General features: G+C 42.9%; 1 long non-coding RNA gene across 1 annotated transcript; it reads left to right on the top strand.

The window, feature by feature from the left end:
- The first annotated feature begins 870 nt into the window (after window positions 1-870).
- Window positions 871-17,713, top strand: LOC143930096 (uncharacterized). The gene is made up of 3 exons (XR_013262707.1): window positions 871-1,035; window positions 10,263-10,325; window positions 17,472-17,713. It is a non-coding gene; the product is annotated as an uncharacterized LOC143930096 (long non-coding RNA).
- The last annotated feature ends 353 nt before the right edge of the window (window positions 17,714-18,066 follow it).

Raw genomic sequence — 18,066 nt, 5'->3', positions numbered from 1 at the left:
AGTGGGACGTATGTGGGGGACATGTGTTTTTATTATTTGGGGACATGTGTGTTTTGGGGACTTGTGTGTTTTACACTAGACTGGTGATCAGTGAGTAAAAAGCTGTAAAAAAAACAGCTCATACTCACTGATCATCAGCCGGCTGCAGCGATCCGCTCTCCTCATCGACGACTTCCGTGTGAGGAGAGGAGAGCCGATTGCCTAGGAACCGGCTGTTTGTTTATATCACATGATGGCTGTGATTGGGCATGCCCGTCATGTGATCAGGAGGGCCAATCACAGAGCCCTCCTGCTGATCCAAAATGCGCCGTGTCCGGGTGACATGAGTGCATCGGGATCGCGCCGCTGTGCGGGCACACGCGCGCGCGCGATCCCCCTCCTTCTGAAGGATGTTCCTGAACATCCATTCAGAAGGAGACAGCTCCCACCCGGCCGTATATGTACATTGGTTGGGTGGGAAGTAGTTAAGTGCCCAGTAAACCAAAAAATTGGGGGAACCCTAGTGGTGGATTTTTTAGGCACATGCACATAATTTAATAAAAAATCTTTTCGTACTCCACAAATTTGATATTTATTGCATGTGCCTAAAAAGTCCACCACTAGGGGTCCCCCAATTTTTTGGTTTACAATTTTGGATGTGACACACAAAACAGTAAAAATTATTGCCTCCCTATATTTCTCGTAAGTGCCCAGTAAGCAAGTAGTTAATAATCTTTCTTACTAACAGAGAAGAGCACGTTTGTAATGAATGGCCTCGGGCCAAAGCTGGTATGACATGATTACTTTTTAGCTAAGATTCTAATTAGCAATGTGAGGGGATGATTGCTCATAGAGCAGGCGTGTTATGTGATAAATATCGCACCTAGCTGTTATAGGGTGGTGCCCTCTTTGGATATAAAGGAACACACGCATTGACTTTAACAAACGAAATCAGAGGGAACCACATCTGCTACTTCCAGAATCCACCTTCCACAATCATGTCCAGCTTCTTAGGTCAAGCACAGAAGAAAGCCCAGGAAGCTACCCAAGAAACAAGTAAGAACGGCACTCATTCATTTACTGTATGATGCTTTGCAAGAATCCCTTCTATTGGAAGTAGTAATGGCTACACACTACTACTGCTTGGAACGAAAAAGAAAAATAGAATTATCACATTGTATTGTGAATAGATGTAATTACTGGTATAAAGACAAGCAATTGGAAATTACAATTTGAAATATTTTGAGATTTAAAAAAAAAAAAAAAAAAAAAAAAAAAAAAAAAAAAAAGCAGAAACTCGTAAATTATTTTTTTGTACAAAAAAAAACAGCATGTTATTCTTGTATGTTCCTTGAGGGCAGGAAGGGAGGAATGTACAGTATGTACAGCACTACATAAATTGTCTGCGTTATATAAATAACTAAAATAAATACATAAATTCAACTTACCTATGTGCAAAGATTGCTCGACAGTGAACAATCACCTCCTGCCATATTCTGCAACACAATCATGGGGGGAACTAGTGCAGCGGGGGAGGGAAGAGAGGGCAGCCTGGGAATAGACCAGCTTTAAAGTGAGCCTTTTTTTTTTCTTTGTACTGCATGGGAAAAGCACAGATTTATTTAGAGATATTTTACACTAAGTTTTTCTGTTTCAAATTCTGCTTTCAAATTGAGCATTGGCATACATTATATTGCCAAAAATGAACTTTAATGGCATCCCAGCCTTAGTCCGTAGGGTTCAATAGTGAGTTGGCCCGCCCTTTGCAGATATAACTGCTTAAACTCTTCTGGAAAGGCTGTCCACAAGGTTTAGAAGTGTGTCTATGGGAATTTTTGACCATTCTTCCAGAAGTGCATTGGTGAGGTCAGGCACTGATGTTGAATGGGAGGCCCTGGCTCGCAGTCTCTGCTCTAATTCACCCCAAAGGTGTTCTATCAGGTTGAGGTCAGGACTGTGTAGGCCAGTCAATTTCCTCCACCCCAAACTCGCTCATCCATGTCTTTATGGATTTTGCTTTGTGTACTGGTTCAAATCATTTGGTGGAGGGGGGCTTAGGGTGTGGGGTTGTTTTTCAGGGGTTGGGCTTGGCCTCTTAGTTCTAGTGAATGGAACTCTTAAGGCGTAAGCCTGCCAAGACAATTTCATGCTCCCAACTTTGTGGGAACAGTTTGGGGATGGCCTCTTCCGATTCAACATGACTGCACACCAGTGCACAAAGCAAGGTCCATAAAGACATGGATGAGTTTGGGGAGGTGGAACTTGACTGGCCTGTGCAGAGTCCTGATCTCAACCCAATAGAACACCCTTTGGGATGAATTATCCTTCCTTCTCATCTAACATCAGTGCCTGACCACACAAATGCGCTTCTGGTAGAATGGTCAAACATTCCCATAGACACACTCCTAAACCTTGTGGACAACCATTCCCAGAAGGTTTGAAGCTGTTATAGCTGCAAAGGGTGGGCCAACTCAATATTGAACCCTATAGACTAAGGCTGGGATGTCATTAAAGTTTGTGTGTGTGTGTGTGTGTAAAAGTGTCCCAATACTTTTGGTAATATAGTGTACCTACTTAGACCCAGTATGGTTTCCTGCTGACTTGGCATTTCTGTCCAGATGGAAAGAAAAAGAAGTACAGGATCAATGTGATTTGCAGTGTTAGCCAAATGCGTTAATCCTGTACACCTTATTTAATTATATGCGGACAGAAGCAAATAATATTTCTTACATTGTAACATTCTTCTTACCTGTCCAATGATATATTATATATGGCACCACTTATGATGTTTTTAGATATAATTTTTATATTGTATCTTTTACGGTTTGTAAAAAGATGTAGATTTTTGGATATTTGGATTACCTTACATCACTTTGCCTTTTGGCCACTAGAGGCGTGCACCCGGAGCTGATGCAATTGCGATGACTGCTGGGCTACTACAATCGCTCGTGACAGAACTGGCATTTGTATGTGTAAACTGGCTCTCTCAGGGGAGTAGAGACAGATCGGTGTTCATACGAAGGAGAGAGATCGGTGTTCATACGAAGTATGATCACCGATATCTCTCCTTCTAGACAGTCCCACCCCCCACATTTAGAATCACACACAGGGAACAGTTAACCCCTTGATCGCTGTATAATTGTCAATGGTTTAAAAAAAATGTGTCAAAAGTGTCCGATGTGTCCGCCATAATTCCACAGTCCCGATAAAAATTACTGATCTTCGCCATAACTAGTAAAAAATAATAATAATAAAAATGCCATAAATCTATCCCCTATTTTGTAGACACTATAACTTTTGCGCAAACCAACCAATATACGATATTGCTATTGTGGTGTAGGATCTGGGGCTGCTGTCCCTCTATCCCTCCCCCCCCCCTCTTCCCGCATTCATCTCAGACTCTAACCACACCCCTTTGAGCCACGCCCATGTAAACCAGACCCGCTATTTTACGTAAACCACGCCACATTTTTGCCTTTTCCTATGCCACGCTTATAACCACATGCCCCGCCCCTAATTATAATACAACTCCGCCTACAGCCAAAAAAAGTGTCCTGGATTTTTTTTTTACAATGTTGGCAACTATGAAACAGGGGCCACGGAAATGAAAGGGATTTGTCTTGGGCGTTTTTAGAGCTGAGGCTTAGAGCAGAAAAAAATCACCCAAAAACACCTAGGTGTGAACGGAGCCTAATAAGCAGAGGTAGTAAGAAAACAGTTCTACTTTGTCATCTCTGAGACTTGCTGGTGCAACCCTCTCCCCCCACCTTCCCTGCTGTCCAGAGCAGTATCCTACAGTTTTCCTGGAAGGTAAGTACTTTAGACTCCTTTCACACTGGGGTGCTTTGCAGGCGCTACAGTGATAAAAATAGCGCCTGCAAAGTGCCCTGAAAGAGTCGCTGCTGTGTCTCCAGTGTGAAAGCCCTGAGGGCTTCACCTTGGAGCGGTGCGTTGGCAGGACAGTAAAAAAAAGTCCTGCTAAGAGCATCTTTGGAGCGGTAAAGGAGCGGTGTACACACCGCTCCTTCCCTTTGAAATCAATGGGGCAGTGCGGCTATACCACCGGCAAAGTGCTGCTGCAGCAGTTCTTTGCGGTGGTTTTAACCCTTTCTCGGCCGCTAGCGGGGAGTAAAACCGTTGGCCGAATACCGCCGCTAAAACGACAGTAAAGCGCTGTTTTACTGCCGACGCCACTCCCACCCCAGTGTGAAAGGGGCCATAAGGTTACCAGAAGCAGCATACCTGTCAAAGAAAAGTGTCAAAATAATATTTTTGGCATCTGACATTTACTATTCCTGAAATAGAAGATACCAACGCTATAGTTATAAGAAGTTTGGAACGTTTATTCCCTTAAGGCTGGGTTCACACATGTCTGGATGCGGTTTGCAGTCTGGAGTCCGGTTTTGTTCACCAGTTCAGGTGAGAATTTATACTTGAAGTCACACCTAAACCAGACCTAAATTCGCACAGGACCCTTTTCAGAAACGGACCACAGCTGCCCCGGGCATGTGTGAACAGGCTCCATTGAAAGCTGGTCTGATTCACATGTTTATGTGATTCACATAGACAGAGCCTAAAGCCTCATACACACGATCGGACCTTGTACAAACTTTCGTTGATTTTTGTACAAAGGGCGTTGGCCGTAAGTTTTGTATTGCATACACACAATCAGACTTTTTAGGCAACAAACACGAACGTAGTGACGTTTCAACGTACTGATGACACTTCAAAAGAGGACGTTCAATGACTCCAGCGCCACCTTTGGTCAACTTCTGTATTGTTGTCTGATCTTTTGCATTGGTTCTGAGCATGCGTGTTTGTACTTTGTACAAAAGTCCGATGGTTTTGTGTACATACGTTCAGACTTTGCTCCCTCGGACTAAAGCCCCATACACACTATCAGATTTTCTACTGATGTTTGTCTTCAGATTTACCAAAACCATGTAGTAGAAGGGCCTGCCTGATTACATACACATTGAAACTCCTAAGGTTTAACCTCATATTATGTGGTTTTGGTAAATCTGAAGGAAAAAAAATCAGCAGAAAATCTGATAGTGTGTATGGGGCTTTAGTCGTACACACGGTCGGATGTTGCTCCAAAACAGCCAATTTGCATGTTTGTTGTCAAAAAGTCAGATCGTGTACGGGCATTTACACTTCTCATTTTAAAAGGATTGCTCACCATCTGTAAATGCCATTTAAATATCACTGTAGAAAGGGCCTGGTGTGTCCCAATAGGAAATTTCAAAAAAGCATGTACATTTTGTATAGAAAATTAGAAACAATCCAGGGTCATTCAGGGCTGGACTGGGACAGAAATTTGGCCCTGGACTTCATTCAGACTGGCCCACTTTAATTTTGCAAACACACACAAAAACAGTATGTAAACTATACACAATTGCGTAAAAAAATAAGATAAAATTATTCATCAGTTATCGTGGCCAGTGCCATTAAATTATTTATCAGTTACCGTGGCCAGTGCCATTAAATTATTCATCAGTTACCGTGGCCAGTGCCATTAAACTATTCATCAGTTACCGTGACCAGTGCCAATAAATTATTCATCAGTTACCATGACCAGTGCCATTAAATTATTCATCAGTTACCGTGGCCAGAGCCATTAAACTATTCATCAGTTACCGTGACCAGTGCCATTAAATTATTCATCAGTTACCGTGACCAGTGCCATTAAATTATTCATCAGTTACCGTGACCAGTGCCATTAAATTATTCATCAGTTACCATGGCCAGTGCCATTAAATTATTCATCAGTTACCGTGGCCAGTGCCATTAAATTATTCATCAGTTACCATGGCCAGTGCCATTAAATTATTCATCAGTTACCGTGACCAGTGCCATTAAATTATTCATCAGTTACCGTGACCAGTGCCATTAAATTATTCATCAGTTACCGTGACCAGTGCCATTAAACTATTCATCAGTTACCGTGACCAGTGCCATTAAATTATTCACCAGTTACCATGACCAGTGCCATTAAATTATTCATCAGTTACCGTGACCAGTGCCATTAAATTATTCATCAGTTACCGTGACCAGTGCCATTAAACTATTCATCAGTTACCATGGCCAGTGCCATTAAATTATTCATCAGTTACCGTGGCCAGTGCCATTAAATTATTCATCAGTTACCATGGCCAGTGCCATTAAATTATTCATCAGTTACCGTGACCAGTGCCATTAAATTATTCATCAGTTACCGTGACCAGTGCCATTAAATTATTCATCAGTTACCGTGACCAGTGCCATTAAACTATTCATCAGTTACCGTGACCAGTGCCATTAAATTATTCACCAGTTACCATGACCAGTGCCATTAAATTATTCATCAGTTACCGTGACCAGTGCCATTAAATTATTCATCAGTTACCGTGACCAGTGCCATTAAACTATTCATCAGTTACCGTGACCAGTGCCATTAAATTATTCATCAGTTACCGTGACCAGTGCCAATAAATTATTCATCAGTTACCATGGCCAGTGGCAGTACATTTACCCCTCCCCCCTCCCCCCACCATGCTGTATATTACAGAAATCACAGACACTAACATTAACAGTCAGACTCTCAATTTATTATTAATCATGCTGCCATGCAGCCTGCATCCCATATAGCATCCGATTAGCTTATTATTTAGTGCTTACTTGAATTACACTGATCGACTTTTCTTTGTCCCCTGACCCTGTCTGTGCTGCTGTCTGGGTGAGTGGACTTGCTGCAAGGAATTTTCAGGTTCCTCCTCGGCAGCGCTGGCTCCTCTTGGTTGCAGTCACAAGCAGCTAAGCTTGGGCAGCAGCTTACTATGCTCCGGCTCCTCCCACGTCCCCGGGCTGCCTCCGCCCTCCGGCCGTGAGTGACGTCATGGCGCCGGGACAAGGAGGCAGCCTGTAATGTTATGGGAGTAAATGGCAGCGTCACGAGGGGGTGGTGCTTGTGTGCCGAGTGCAGGAGCTGAGCTGCCGCCGCCGCCAGCCTTATTGTAACACAGGACAGACATGGAGAGTCCAGGGAGAGTGTAGTGATTCAAACACATACCACACTGTCTGACAACCGGCCCACTGAGCCAATCGGCCCACCGGGAAACTCCCGGTAGTCCCGATGGCCAGTACAGGCCTGGGGTCATTCTAGCTTTGACTTAAAGCAACCCTGTCAGGGAATAGAAACAATACTTGCAGAAATACCCTGCAACCATCCCTCTTAGGGTTGCCACCTTTTCTTCAAGTCAAACCCGAACACTTTATCGGCGCACAGCATTTTTTTTTTTTTTTTTATAGTATAAACTATAGATATATTTTGCTATTAAATAACATTTCTAATCTTATGACATTAATAACAAGAGTTCCCCTTTTACATCTGAACTTGCAGAGTTCCCTTTCACTGTAAGGGGAGACTCTGCAGACTTTGATGTAAGGGAGAACTCTGGGGACTCTAACATAAGGGATGCTCTGGGAACCCTGATTTAAGGGGGAACACTAAGAACTCTGATGTACGGAGAGGATTTGATGTAAGAAGGAACACTGTGCCCTTTGGTGTAAAGGGGAACTCTGATGTAAAGGGTGCTCCGAGAACCCTGATTTACATAAGTGTACTCTCTCAGAGGCAGGAGAGAGAAGGGGGAAGACTTCAGTGACAGACAGGGATGGATGGTGAGCTCACTCACCCCTTGGCAGTCAGCACCTCTCACCCAGATGTATCTGAGGCTGCTGGACTTCTAATTAAGAGAGTAAGAGATACAGATCAAGCCCTCTCTCCTCTCCTGTCTGTGTGTGTGTTTCGGGGGGGGGGGGGGGGGAGTACTGGCTTTAGGCAGTGTGAAAGAGGGTGTAACAGACACTCTCAGCTTAGATAACTGCAGCCGGTAACCCTGCTGGGAAGCCATGGTCCAGTCTGAATAATGTGTCCGGGTTTCAGGCAGTCTGAAACCTGGACGCATGGTTCCAAACCCGAACTGTCCGGGTGAATCCTGGACAGGTGACAACCCTAATCCCTCGACATCTTTATGGGTGGTGGTGATGGACCGGTCATTTTGAGGAACCACAGCTCCCAGTCGGGAACATGCTATTCCATGCACCCAGAAACATAAGCTAGTTTTGTCTTCTGGAACTCTTCAAAAGTGCAAAGTTTCAACACTTCAGCCACCATACAGGTATTAGGGCTCGTGTCCATAGGCTTTGGGCTTGTGTCAATGGCATCGATTTGTGATGCATTCTGAGATCATTCAAAATTCATTAACAGGTGTATTTGCATCCCACCTGTTAAAAGGGAATATTGCATTGTAGGGTAATGCAAAACCCTTCAACGTGCATAAAAGCCTGCCGGCACAGGCCCTAAAGGTTCTTCTTTTGCAATGTACATTGCTAATGATCTTACACTGGGTCACTTTAAAGACAAACAGTAAAGAACTCACATTTATGAGAAGGTGAATCCCCACTCTTAAATTGTTGTAATGGTGCAGCCAGATGTGCTCTGTTATTTGAAGTGGTGGCAAAGGCAGAAGGTTTTTAGCTTAACCCCTTAACGTTCTGCTCCACCGTTTGGTAGCGCGCATTTTGAGTCACGCTAACTCATTTAAAAATGTGGACTTTAAAGGGTTAATGTATTCTCTACATTCTCCTTTAGCCCTTGTACACTCGGTCGGACATTCCGACGGCAAAATGTCCAATCGGACCGTGTTGTCGGATAATCTGACTGTATGTGGGCTCCATCGGACTGTTTCCCACGGAATATCCGACGGACAAAGTTTTAGAGCTGGGCTATAAAACGTTCCGACAACATGATCCGATCGGAAGTCCGATCGGAATTCTCTACACACAATCAGACAAAGTGCCACGCATGCTCAGATCAAATTCTTAGACCAAAGCTATTGGCTACTAGCCTGAACGTAGTCCCGTCCTAACGAAATAACGTCATCACGTTATGTACGATCGGGTTTTCTGACAACTTTGTACGACCGTGTGTATGCAACACCAGTTTCGGACAAAATCCGTCGGACAAAATCCGACGGATTATGTTGTCAGAATGTCCGACCGTGTGTACAAGGGCTTACACCTAAAGCCTTCTACACACGATCGGCTTTTCGGCAGGGAATTGTGTGATGACAGACTGTTTGCCTAAAATCCGACCATTAGTATGCTTTATCAGACAATTGTTGTCCAACTTTTGGCCAACAGATGTTGGATGGCAGGCTAGTAAATTTACGGCGGACAGCGGTCTGATGTCAGATTTTCATATCGTGTGTACACAAGTCCGTCACATAAAAGTCCAAAAGCACAAACGCATGCTTGGAATCAATGCTCACCAAACACAACATTAGCAGAAGGTGCCCAAAGGGTGGCGCTCAAGAGCTGAAATTCCACATAGTACGTCAATACGTTCATGTTTGTTGGCCAACAATTGTGTGCCATTTGTATGCAAGACCAAATCCAGGCACATGCCTTTCGGACAAAAGTCTGACACTCTGTTGGCCAACAATCCAATCATATGTACGAGAATTAAGAGTTAAATCTTAATGCCCAAGCACAAATTTTGCAAGTTTGACATGTGTTAATAAAAGCGGATGCATCATAACTACTTTGTGCATTCAGGAGGATTATACCTTGGTTTTATTTCAGGACAAACTGGGCTTTCTGGTTATGGAGATCTCCTGATCTTTTTTGGTATTAATCAAAGTGGCTCAAAATAGTAAAAAAAATAAAAAAGTTTTTTTAAATGTAGCTGTATATTTCTTGTTACTACCAAAGCCAAAGGCTACCACAGCAATCAGGTGACCGGGAATTGGGCGTTCCGGGTCCCGATCGTTAGTATGGGACCCGGGGGTCTCGGTGAGTCCATGGTCTCTGTGCTGGGGGCGCTCTCCTAGCACAAAGAGAGATAAGCATATAAGCGTAGGTAGGGCTTATTTGGGGGTAGGGCTTATGTTGCAGCCATCACCGACAAATCACTCTAGGTCTTATTTTCAGGGAAACAGGGTATGTAGTGCAAGGACCTGCCTGATTGCATATAAACTGAAAGTGTTGAGGTTTGACCTCATAGTATATGGTTTTGGTAAAGCTAAAAGGAAAGTTGTACAAGAAAATTGTATAATGTATGGCCAGCCTTACATGAAATGGGAAAAAGGAAAACTGCCTTTTCTTTGAATTGCTGCATGCTTGTTCCCGCTCAGTGACTCTGAACTATTGAAGCTCCCATATTTTGTCCATGATAGGTCTACTTTAGTAATTAAACAACGTAGAATCTAAATATTGAATTCATTGTTTCTGTTTTTCAGCTAAACAAGGAGAACAGGTAATCCAGGCCTGTGTTGACAAGGGAAAGGAAGCTGGTCAAAATGGTAAGTTTACTACAACCTCCAATCTACATCTGTCTGAGCTACTATCTCACTCAAACTTCTCAACACCTTTAAGGCCACTTTCACATGGGCGCCTCCATTTGGGGGACTGCACTTGCTTAGCGGGGGGGATCACTCCGCTGATCTCCGCTCGGGTTGCATTCTCATCCCTTTAAACCCAAACACATATGAGTTACACAGGTTCTGAGGCTAATTTAATGCAGGTAAGGCACAGATTTTAATTACCACCTTAATCACCCGCAGAACCTCTGTAATTAATATGTGTTCGGGTTTAAAGGGATGAGGTGGCAACTCTAATCTCCGCTCATTGTCTAGAGTGGAGATGGACCCAGTCCCGCTCTCCTCTATGGGGAGACAGAAACAGACCGCCTATCAGTTTTTTCCCGATCATATCCGATCGGCGGATAGAAAATAGGACCACCATCCGTCTGGATTTGGTGGACAGGATCAGGTCGGATAGTGGCGGGTGTCAGCGGAAATATCACCACTGACATGAGCTGCTCCATAGTGGTAAATGGCGGGTTCAATCAGGTCCGCCTAAAAAACTGACTGGCGGACCTGATCGGACAGCCCGTGTGAAAGGGGCCTTACAGTCTTGCTTTTGCCCACAAAGCTGCACTTTCTAAAACACACTACCAACTTACTAACTGTTAAAACCAGTGGCCACTACTCCATATGCATGCTCTTAAAGTGGTTGTAAACCCACTTTTTGGACTTCTACCTATAGGCAAGCTTAGAATAAGGCTTACCTATAGGTAGTGGAAATATCTCTTAAACATGTGCCGTTTATGAGATATTTCACTTGTAGTCTGCCGAAAATTCCTATGGCGCAGGCGCGGGGAAGAAACGAAACTAAGTGCCGTTTCTTCCCTAGCCTGTGCCGTTAGTTGCGGCTCCCGTGCGCATGTGTGGGAGTGACGTCATGCGGCTGCAGAGTCCGCAGCCCAGAAGGAAGAGGGCCAGAAGATGGACACTGCCCACACGGGGGACATCGCTGGATTCTTTTTCAGGTAAGTGATGCATACTAGCCCATTATGCTTTTCATTTGCAGGCTGCAGCAGTGAGCAAAAGAGGAAGTAAAACCCATCAGGGTTTACTTCCTCTTTAAACTTTTCGTACAGGGGATCACTCCTCAAAAAATTTCACTCTCTAGGTCTCCAAAACTCTTTTTTCCTGGCTCTCCACCTATCCAGAATTTTCTCTCATTATCACCTACAACTCTATCTCCAGGAAACTTTTTACATACAATTTTTATTTATTATATAAAAAAAAAAAATTATACCCAGGACACTGGTGTGACATAGAAAACGTATAATGCTAAGGAGAATGTTTCTCCTCAAACTGAATCTCCATGAACAAGGCAAGGAGATAGAGGAGTTAATCCCGATTCCTGTTGTGTGTAAATCTAAGCTACATTCAACTCCTGTAAACATGGAAAAATGAGCCTGGAGCTCCAACTGGTGGCCAGAAATGAATAGGAAATATTAAAGCTTTATTTGAAACATTTAAAAACAAAAAAACATTATAAACATCCCCTATATGTGATTTGTATAAAATAAATGTTGGATCTAGGTGCTTGTTCACACCATGTCTGCCGAGCTGAATTTTTCTGCACACCACCACACATGTATGGTATGAACGCCTGATTTCTTTGCTGTTCACATTATATTGTACATGTGCAGAATGAAAATAATGAAATGATTACATTTATAGTGCATTCAGTTTTAGTACTGGAAACTGGAAAAGTATTAAGGCTTTTCACTTTTTTTTTTAAAAAAGCTGAATTTTTCTAACTGCCACTGTATCTTATGTAAGATTTAATGTTTATGATCTACTGAGGTTGTACAGACTGTGCAAGAAAATAGTTTTTTATTTTCACCGATTGCCACGCTGCCAGGATTGTGCCAGCTATCCCTCACATGTTCTAAAAGAAAAGAAATTAAAAAGGAAAAAAAAACCTGGGGCACATCTTTGTAAATATGTCTCAGGCAGTTGTCTGGGATTTTAACGACACAAAAAGCAACCCCTTCTTAAAAAAGAAACAGGTTGGCATTGTAGGTTTGCTCCTATGATAGCTGCCAGGCTGTCATGATTAACCCTCTGGCCTAAACTGGGGAAAACCTCACCTTGTTAAACAACCCATTCAGTTTAAAGTAGAAATGAAAGGCAAAACATTTGTGTATACATATAATCACATATCCTCTGTTCTCAGCTGCATAGGAGCTGGGGGAGGAGAAACAGCTTTACACTGAACGGCTGTGTAGGGAAGGTGTGTCAGGACGTCTGATCATTGGAGAGCAGGCAGAATTCCCAGCATAACTAGAGAACTGACCGTGGTGTGCTCTTCTGCTTAGTGCGGTCAGTTTTTAATAAGAAAGCAGAGGGACTAGCCAGGGATTTCACACAAAGGAAGCAATACAAAGAAAACAGGAAAATTCTGCAGATAAGTACATTGTACAGCAGGCACATCAGGAATATGAAATGCTGGGGAAACATATTCTTTAACCACTTAAGCCCCAGACCAATTTGCAGCCAAAAGGACCAAGCCCCTTTTTGCGATTCGGCACTGCGTCGCTTTGACAATTGCGCGGTCGTGCGACGTGGCTCCAAAACAAAATTGGCGTCCTTTATTTCCCACAAATAGAGCTTTCTTTTGGTGGTATTTGATCACCTTGCTATAAATAATATCCGTAAAAAAATATATAAAAAAACATTTTTTTTCCTCAGTTTAGGCCGATACGTATTCTTCTACATATTTTTGGTAAAGAAAAAAAAATCGCAATAAGCGATTATTGATTGGTTTGCGCAAAAGTTATAGCGTTTACAAAATAGGGGATAGTTTTATAGCATTTTTATTAATATATATATATATATTTTTTTTTTACTAGTACAGGTACGTGATTGCGGCCAGCCGTGCCATTCTGCCGACGCATATATGTGCAGGAGGCGGTCCTTAAGCAGTTAAGGCATACACATAGCCAAAAGTTATTTTTTTCTATTTTGGATAGAGTAGGGACGGATTAGATCCTCTTAAATTTTTATTGCTGTACCCCTGCTAGGTAGGTTCACCATCTCACCATGCCCAATGTCAGCAAGACAAAATTATGAAAAATCCAACATTTTACCAGTTGTCACCAGAACATGAGGTGAAATTAATATTTTCAGTGGGGACAACTAATTAGGTATTTCCCAAATTATTTCCTCTCAATTTCTGTTGTGTTTCCAGGTCAGGATGTAAAGGGAAATCTCACAAGACACAAACATTTAAATAATAAGGGTTTTAACTAGTCTTTTTCTCGTGGCATGCTTGTTCCATGTCAGTGACTTATGCCGGCCATACACGGTTCGAATTTCGAAAGATTTTCCTTTCGAAAATCGTATCTAAAGCCGCGTACACACGGGCGGACTGTCTGGCCAACTAAGTCCGTCAGACAATCCGACGGACAGTCCGTCCTACTTTTGAATGAACGGACTTGACCACACACGATGAACAGACAGTCCGTTGAAAGCTTGCGCGATGACGTGTACAGCACGTACGACGGGACTAGAAATACGACGTCCAATACACTGCAATGCAACCTTCGGCCGTGTAAATCCTTTCTGAGCATGCGCCATACTTAGTCCGTCCAACTTGCCTACTCAAGAGCGGATTGTCCGCTGAAACCAAAGTTGGACGGACATTATTACGGAAATTCCGAAATACTTAGTCCGCCAGACTGTCTGCTGAAAAAGTCCGCTGAAGCCCACACACGAGCGGACTGTCCACTGAAATGTGTTTCAGCGGACTAAGTTGGACAGACAGTCCGCCCGTGTGTACGCGGCTTAAGAATTTTCGTATGAATTTCGCACCATTAGCGGGCTGCAGCAACAGCCGATTTTCGTGCGGAAATAAAATTTGAGGAATCGGACATGTTGGAAATTTTTAGAAAAACAAATGATTTTCTAATCAATGATGGGAGAATCGTGCGAGAAACGTAATAAGAAAAGAAAATGTACGGAGATAAAAGAAAATTTACGGAGAGAAAAGAAGATTCCCGGACAAGAAAATTCTTTTCTGTAGCAACATGAGGTGAAATTGAAGGCTTGGTCGGCCGAATTTCGAATCAATTGTGGCAACATCGGATCACAAAAAAAACAAAATTTTCTGATTTTGAAAAGAAAATTAGTTCGAAATTCGACCGTGTATGGCCTGCATAAGTAAGCCTCATACATTATTACAATTTTCCAAAACCATGTCAGGTCAAACCTAAATACTTTCAATTTGTATGCAATCAGGCAGGCCCTTGCACAACATAGTTGAAGGTAAATCAAAAGAAAATTGAACCAGAAAATTGTATAATGTATGGCCAGATTTAGGCTGTACTGAAGACAGCGGGTCATGACAGTAGCCAGGAAGAAGGGAGGTGATAGTGGCATCCACCATGTTCCTATAAGCCATGGGTCTTCAAACTAGGGTTGCCACCTGTCCAGGATTCACCCAGACAGTTCGGGTTTGGAATCATGCGTCCGGGTTTCAGACTGCATGAAACCTGGACACATTTTTTAGACTGGACTATGGCTTCCCAGCAGGGTTGCTGGCTGCAGTTGTCTAAGCTGAAAGTGTCTGTTACACTCTTTCACACTGCTCAAAGCCAACACTAACCCCCCCCCCGAAACACACACACAGATGGGAGAGGAGAGAGGGCTCGATCAGCACCTCTTCCCCCCACCCCTACCCCTCAGAGTCTGCTCACACCCCAATCCCCGGTGCTGTGCCTCAGAAAAGGAAAGTTGGGGCCAGAAAAATTTGAATTCAGCAGCCTCAGATACATCTGGATGAGAGATGCTGACTGCCAAGGGGTGAGTGAGCTCACCATCCATCCCTGTCTGTGACTGAAGTCTCCCCCCTTCTCTCTCCTGCCTCTGAGTGAGTACACTAAGGTAAATCAGGGTTCCCAGAGCATCCCTTATGTAAGAGTCCCAAGAGTTCTCCCTTACATCAGAGGCTGCAGAGTCCCCCCTTACAGTGAAAGGAAACTCAGTGAGTTCAGCTGTAAAAAGGGGAACTCTGTGGGCTCTGATGTAAAGGGGGACTCTTGTTATTAACTTCATATGATTAGAAATGTCATTTAATAGCAAAATATATGTATAGTTTATACTATAAAAAAAAAAAATTGGCGTGCTCCGCTAAAGTGTTCGGGTTTGACTTGAACAAAAGGTGGCAACCCTACTTCAAACTATGGCCCTCCAGTTGTTCAGGAACTACAATTTCGATCATGTCTATGAATGTCAGAGTTTTACAATGCCTCATGGGATGTGTAGTTTCGCAAGAGCTGGAGGGCCGTAGTTTGAGGATCCCTGCTATAAGGCAATGGTTTGGCTCAATTGTGTGGTACTTTGAACTGTACCCCCCCCCCCTTCTTGGTACAGTTCCGTTCTTTTCATATGCTGGTCCTTGCCACTGAGCTCCACTCCTATTAGGACTGAGTGGATGAGTATCAAGCGAAAATACTGACTATATTCAAAGGTGGATGGGGGGGGGGGTCCTCCCTGCAGAGTCACTGTATTCTGACAGCAGGTAGACTTCCCCCATCGTCAGAATACACAGATCAGCGCTGCAGGGTATGATCGAGCATTGAAAATCTGACACAGTGGCCGTACAGAAGTAGATCAACTTCTGTTCAACCACAGTGCCAACACATGGATCTAAATTTGGCTGGTCCCTGCTGAATTTCGCTCCTTATACTGGTAGCTTAAAAGGATATGTTTACCTTTTGTAACACGTTACACCCATATACGTTATAAATCCACCGACCCCCGCACCTCCCCGATGCCAAGGGTAGCGGGGGATCTTCTCCCCCCCCCGCTCCATCAGAATCTGCTTCGCCCGCCCGACTGCGTCACTTTCCCTGCCCGCGTCACTCATTCACAGGGTTCTGTGAATTAAAAACCACCGTCTCTCAATGAACCACAACATCACTATTGATCGCTGTGGCAGTTCTATGATGCTTCCTGTTAATGTGCAACTGCTTGGCCTTACAATGTACAACCAAACAGCTTATACACGGTCTGCAAGAGCCCTGCATAGCATAACTGCTGATCGTGGGTGCAATGCATTCCAAGCTCTTAATTTAAAAAATAATAGATGCCCATTTTTTTTTTTTACCTGCAAAAAGATGTGCTTTTATTATTTATTTATTTTTGTTAAAAAAAGGTGAACTTATCCTTTAGCCTAGGTTCACACTGAGCTGCGGGAATGAAGCTCACGCAATTTCACTCCCGCATGTTAGGCTGGATTCACGCCTATGCATTTTTAGTGCTTTTTGCAGGTTTGCACTACAATACGTGTTCCATAGGAAACCATGTTAAATGGACTGTAGTGAAAATCTGCAAAATTCAAAAAGCACTAAAAATGCATAGGTGTGAATCCGGCCTTCATCCTAATTTCACCTGCGATTTCAGGGGGGAGGAGCCATGTACCGAAACCCTTTTCTCTACAAAAGCGAAGATCTGCATTTCGGAGTGCCGCCAGACTTAAGGGCTTCTAGTGAATGGAGAGAATAGAGAATATTTTTTGTTTATATATTTATATATATATATATATATATATATATATATATATATATATATACACACTAGATTAAGTGGTTTACGTTTAAAACAGGATCCAAATACTGGAATGAGTTTTTGGAAAAGATTTGTCTGTGAAGACACAATAGTACCCTAGCAACTCCAAAGCTTTCTACCAGGCAAAAGATGAAGCTTGCTACAAGTACACATCACTGATATGCAGAAAGATGGAGCTGGCGGCACTGTAATCCGTATTTATTGACTACATAAGAGTGAACATAAAACAAAGAAGTTGATGCGTTTCGGCGAGAGCCTTAGTCGTAGCCTATCCTGTTGTGGTGTGAATGGACACACTGAGCCTGGGCACTTGTGAGTGGATCCTTCAATGGAATTGGGCTCTCCCTGTATAGTGCGCTGCTTTCAATAGACACAAATCATTGGGCATCTGAATATGGAATAGTAGCTTGGCAATCGAAGTGCTCTTTGAAAATGCAATGGTATTTAGAATGTCCTGTAGTTTTGCTATAACATATATATATATATATGATTATCTTTTTAACGTTTATTTTTCTTTGACAGTAATTGACCAAGGATGTCAAGCTGCTCAGAATACGTGTGACCAAGTAACCGGGCAAGTTAAAGAGAACCTCCCCACTGGGTGGTTGAAATGACCACATCATACTATATGGAAAATACTCAGAAGATTAGCCAAACTGTATATTTATGGCTAAATGCATTTTGTATTTTAGTGGGGGTCTTAAGCTTCTAACTGTATAATACAATGTTGTAATTCCAAGTTTAAAAAAAAATTTCAAACATTACTACCACCACTTTTGATATATTATGTTCTGTAAATACGAGTAGCCTGCCATCAGCTGTCATTCTGATCCTGTACTTCTTCTGTACTTCTACACTTTGAGGCACTGAACCAACACAACGTCATGTTTCTCCAAGTACTTTTTCTAGAAGGCCATGCATTCACCGATTGTACCTGCCTAACAAACTTCTATAAACACTTTCTGGCATTTGTTAGATTGTTTTTATACTGTACCAAATGCCAGAAGCCTTTATTTTTTTACACTTGAAAACCAATTTTTCTGCTTCCATTACATTGAGCAGGAGACATTTGAAGCAAACAAGTAGCCAAAGAACACACTGCAAGAGAAATCTCAAA

The sequence above is a fragment of the Lithobates pipiens genome, unplaced genomic scaffold (assembly GCF_037356315.1).
Source record: "Lithobates pipiens isolate NorthernLeopardFrog02 unplaced genomic scaffold, aLitPip1_a1.2 Scaffold_25, whole genome shotgun sequence".
In the NCBI taxonomy this organism is placed as follows: domain Eukaryota; kingdom Metazoa; phylum Chordata; class Amphibia; order Anura; family Ranidae; genus Lithobates; species Lithobates pipiens.
Note: the sequence above shows the minus strand (reverse complement) of the source record. Positions and strands in the feature narration are given on the sequence as shown.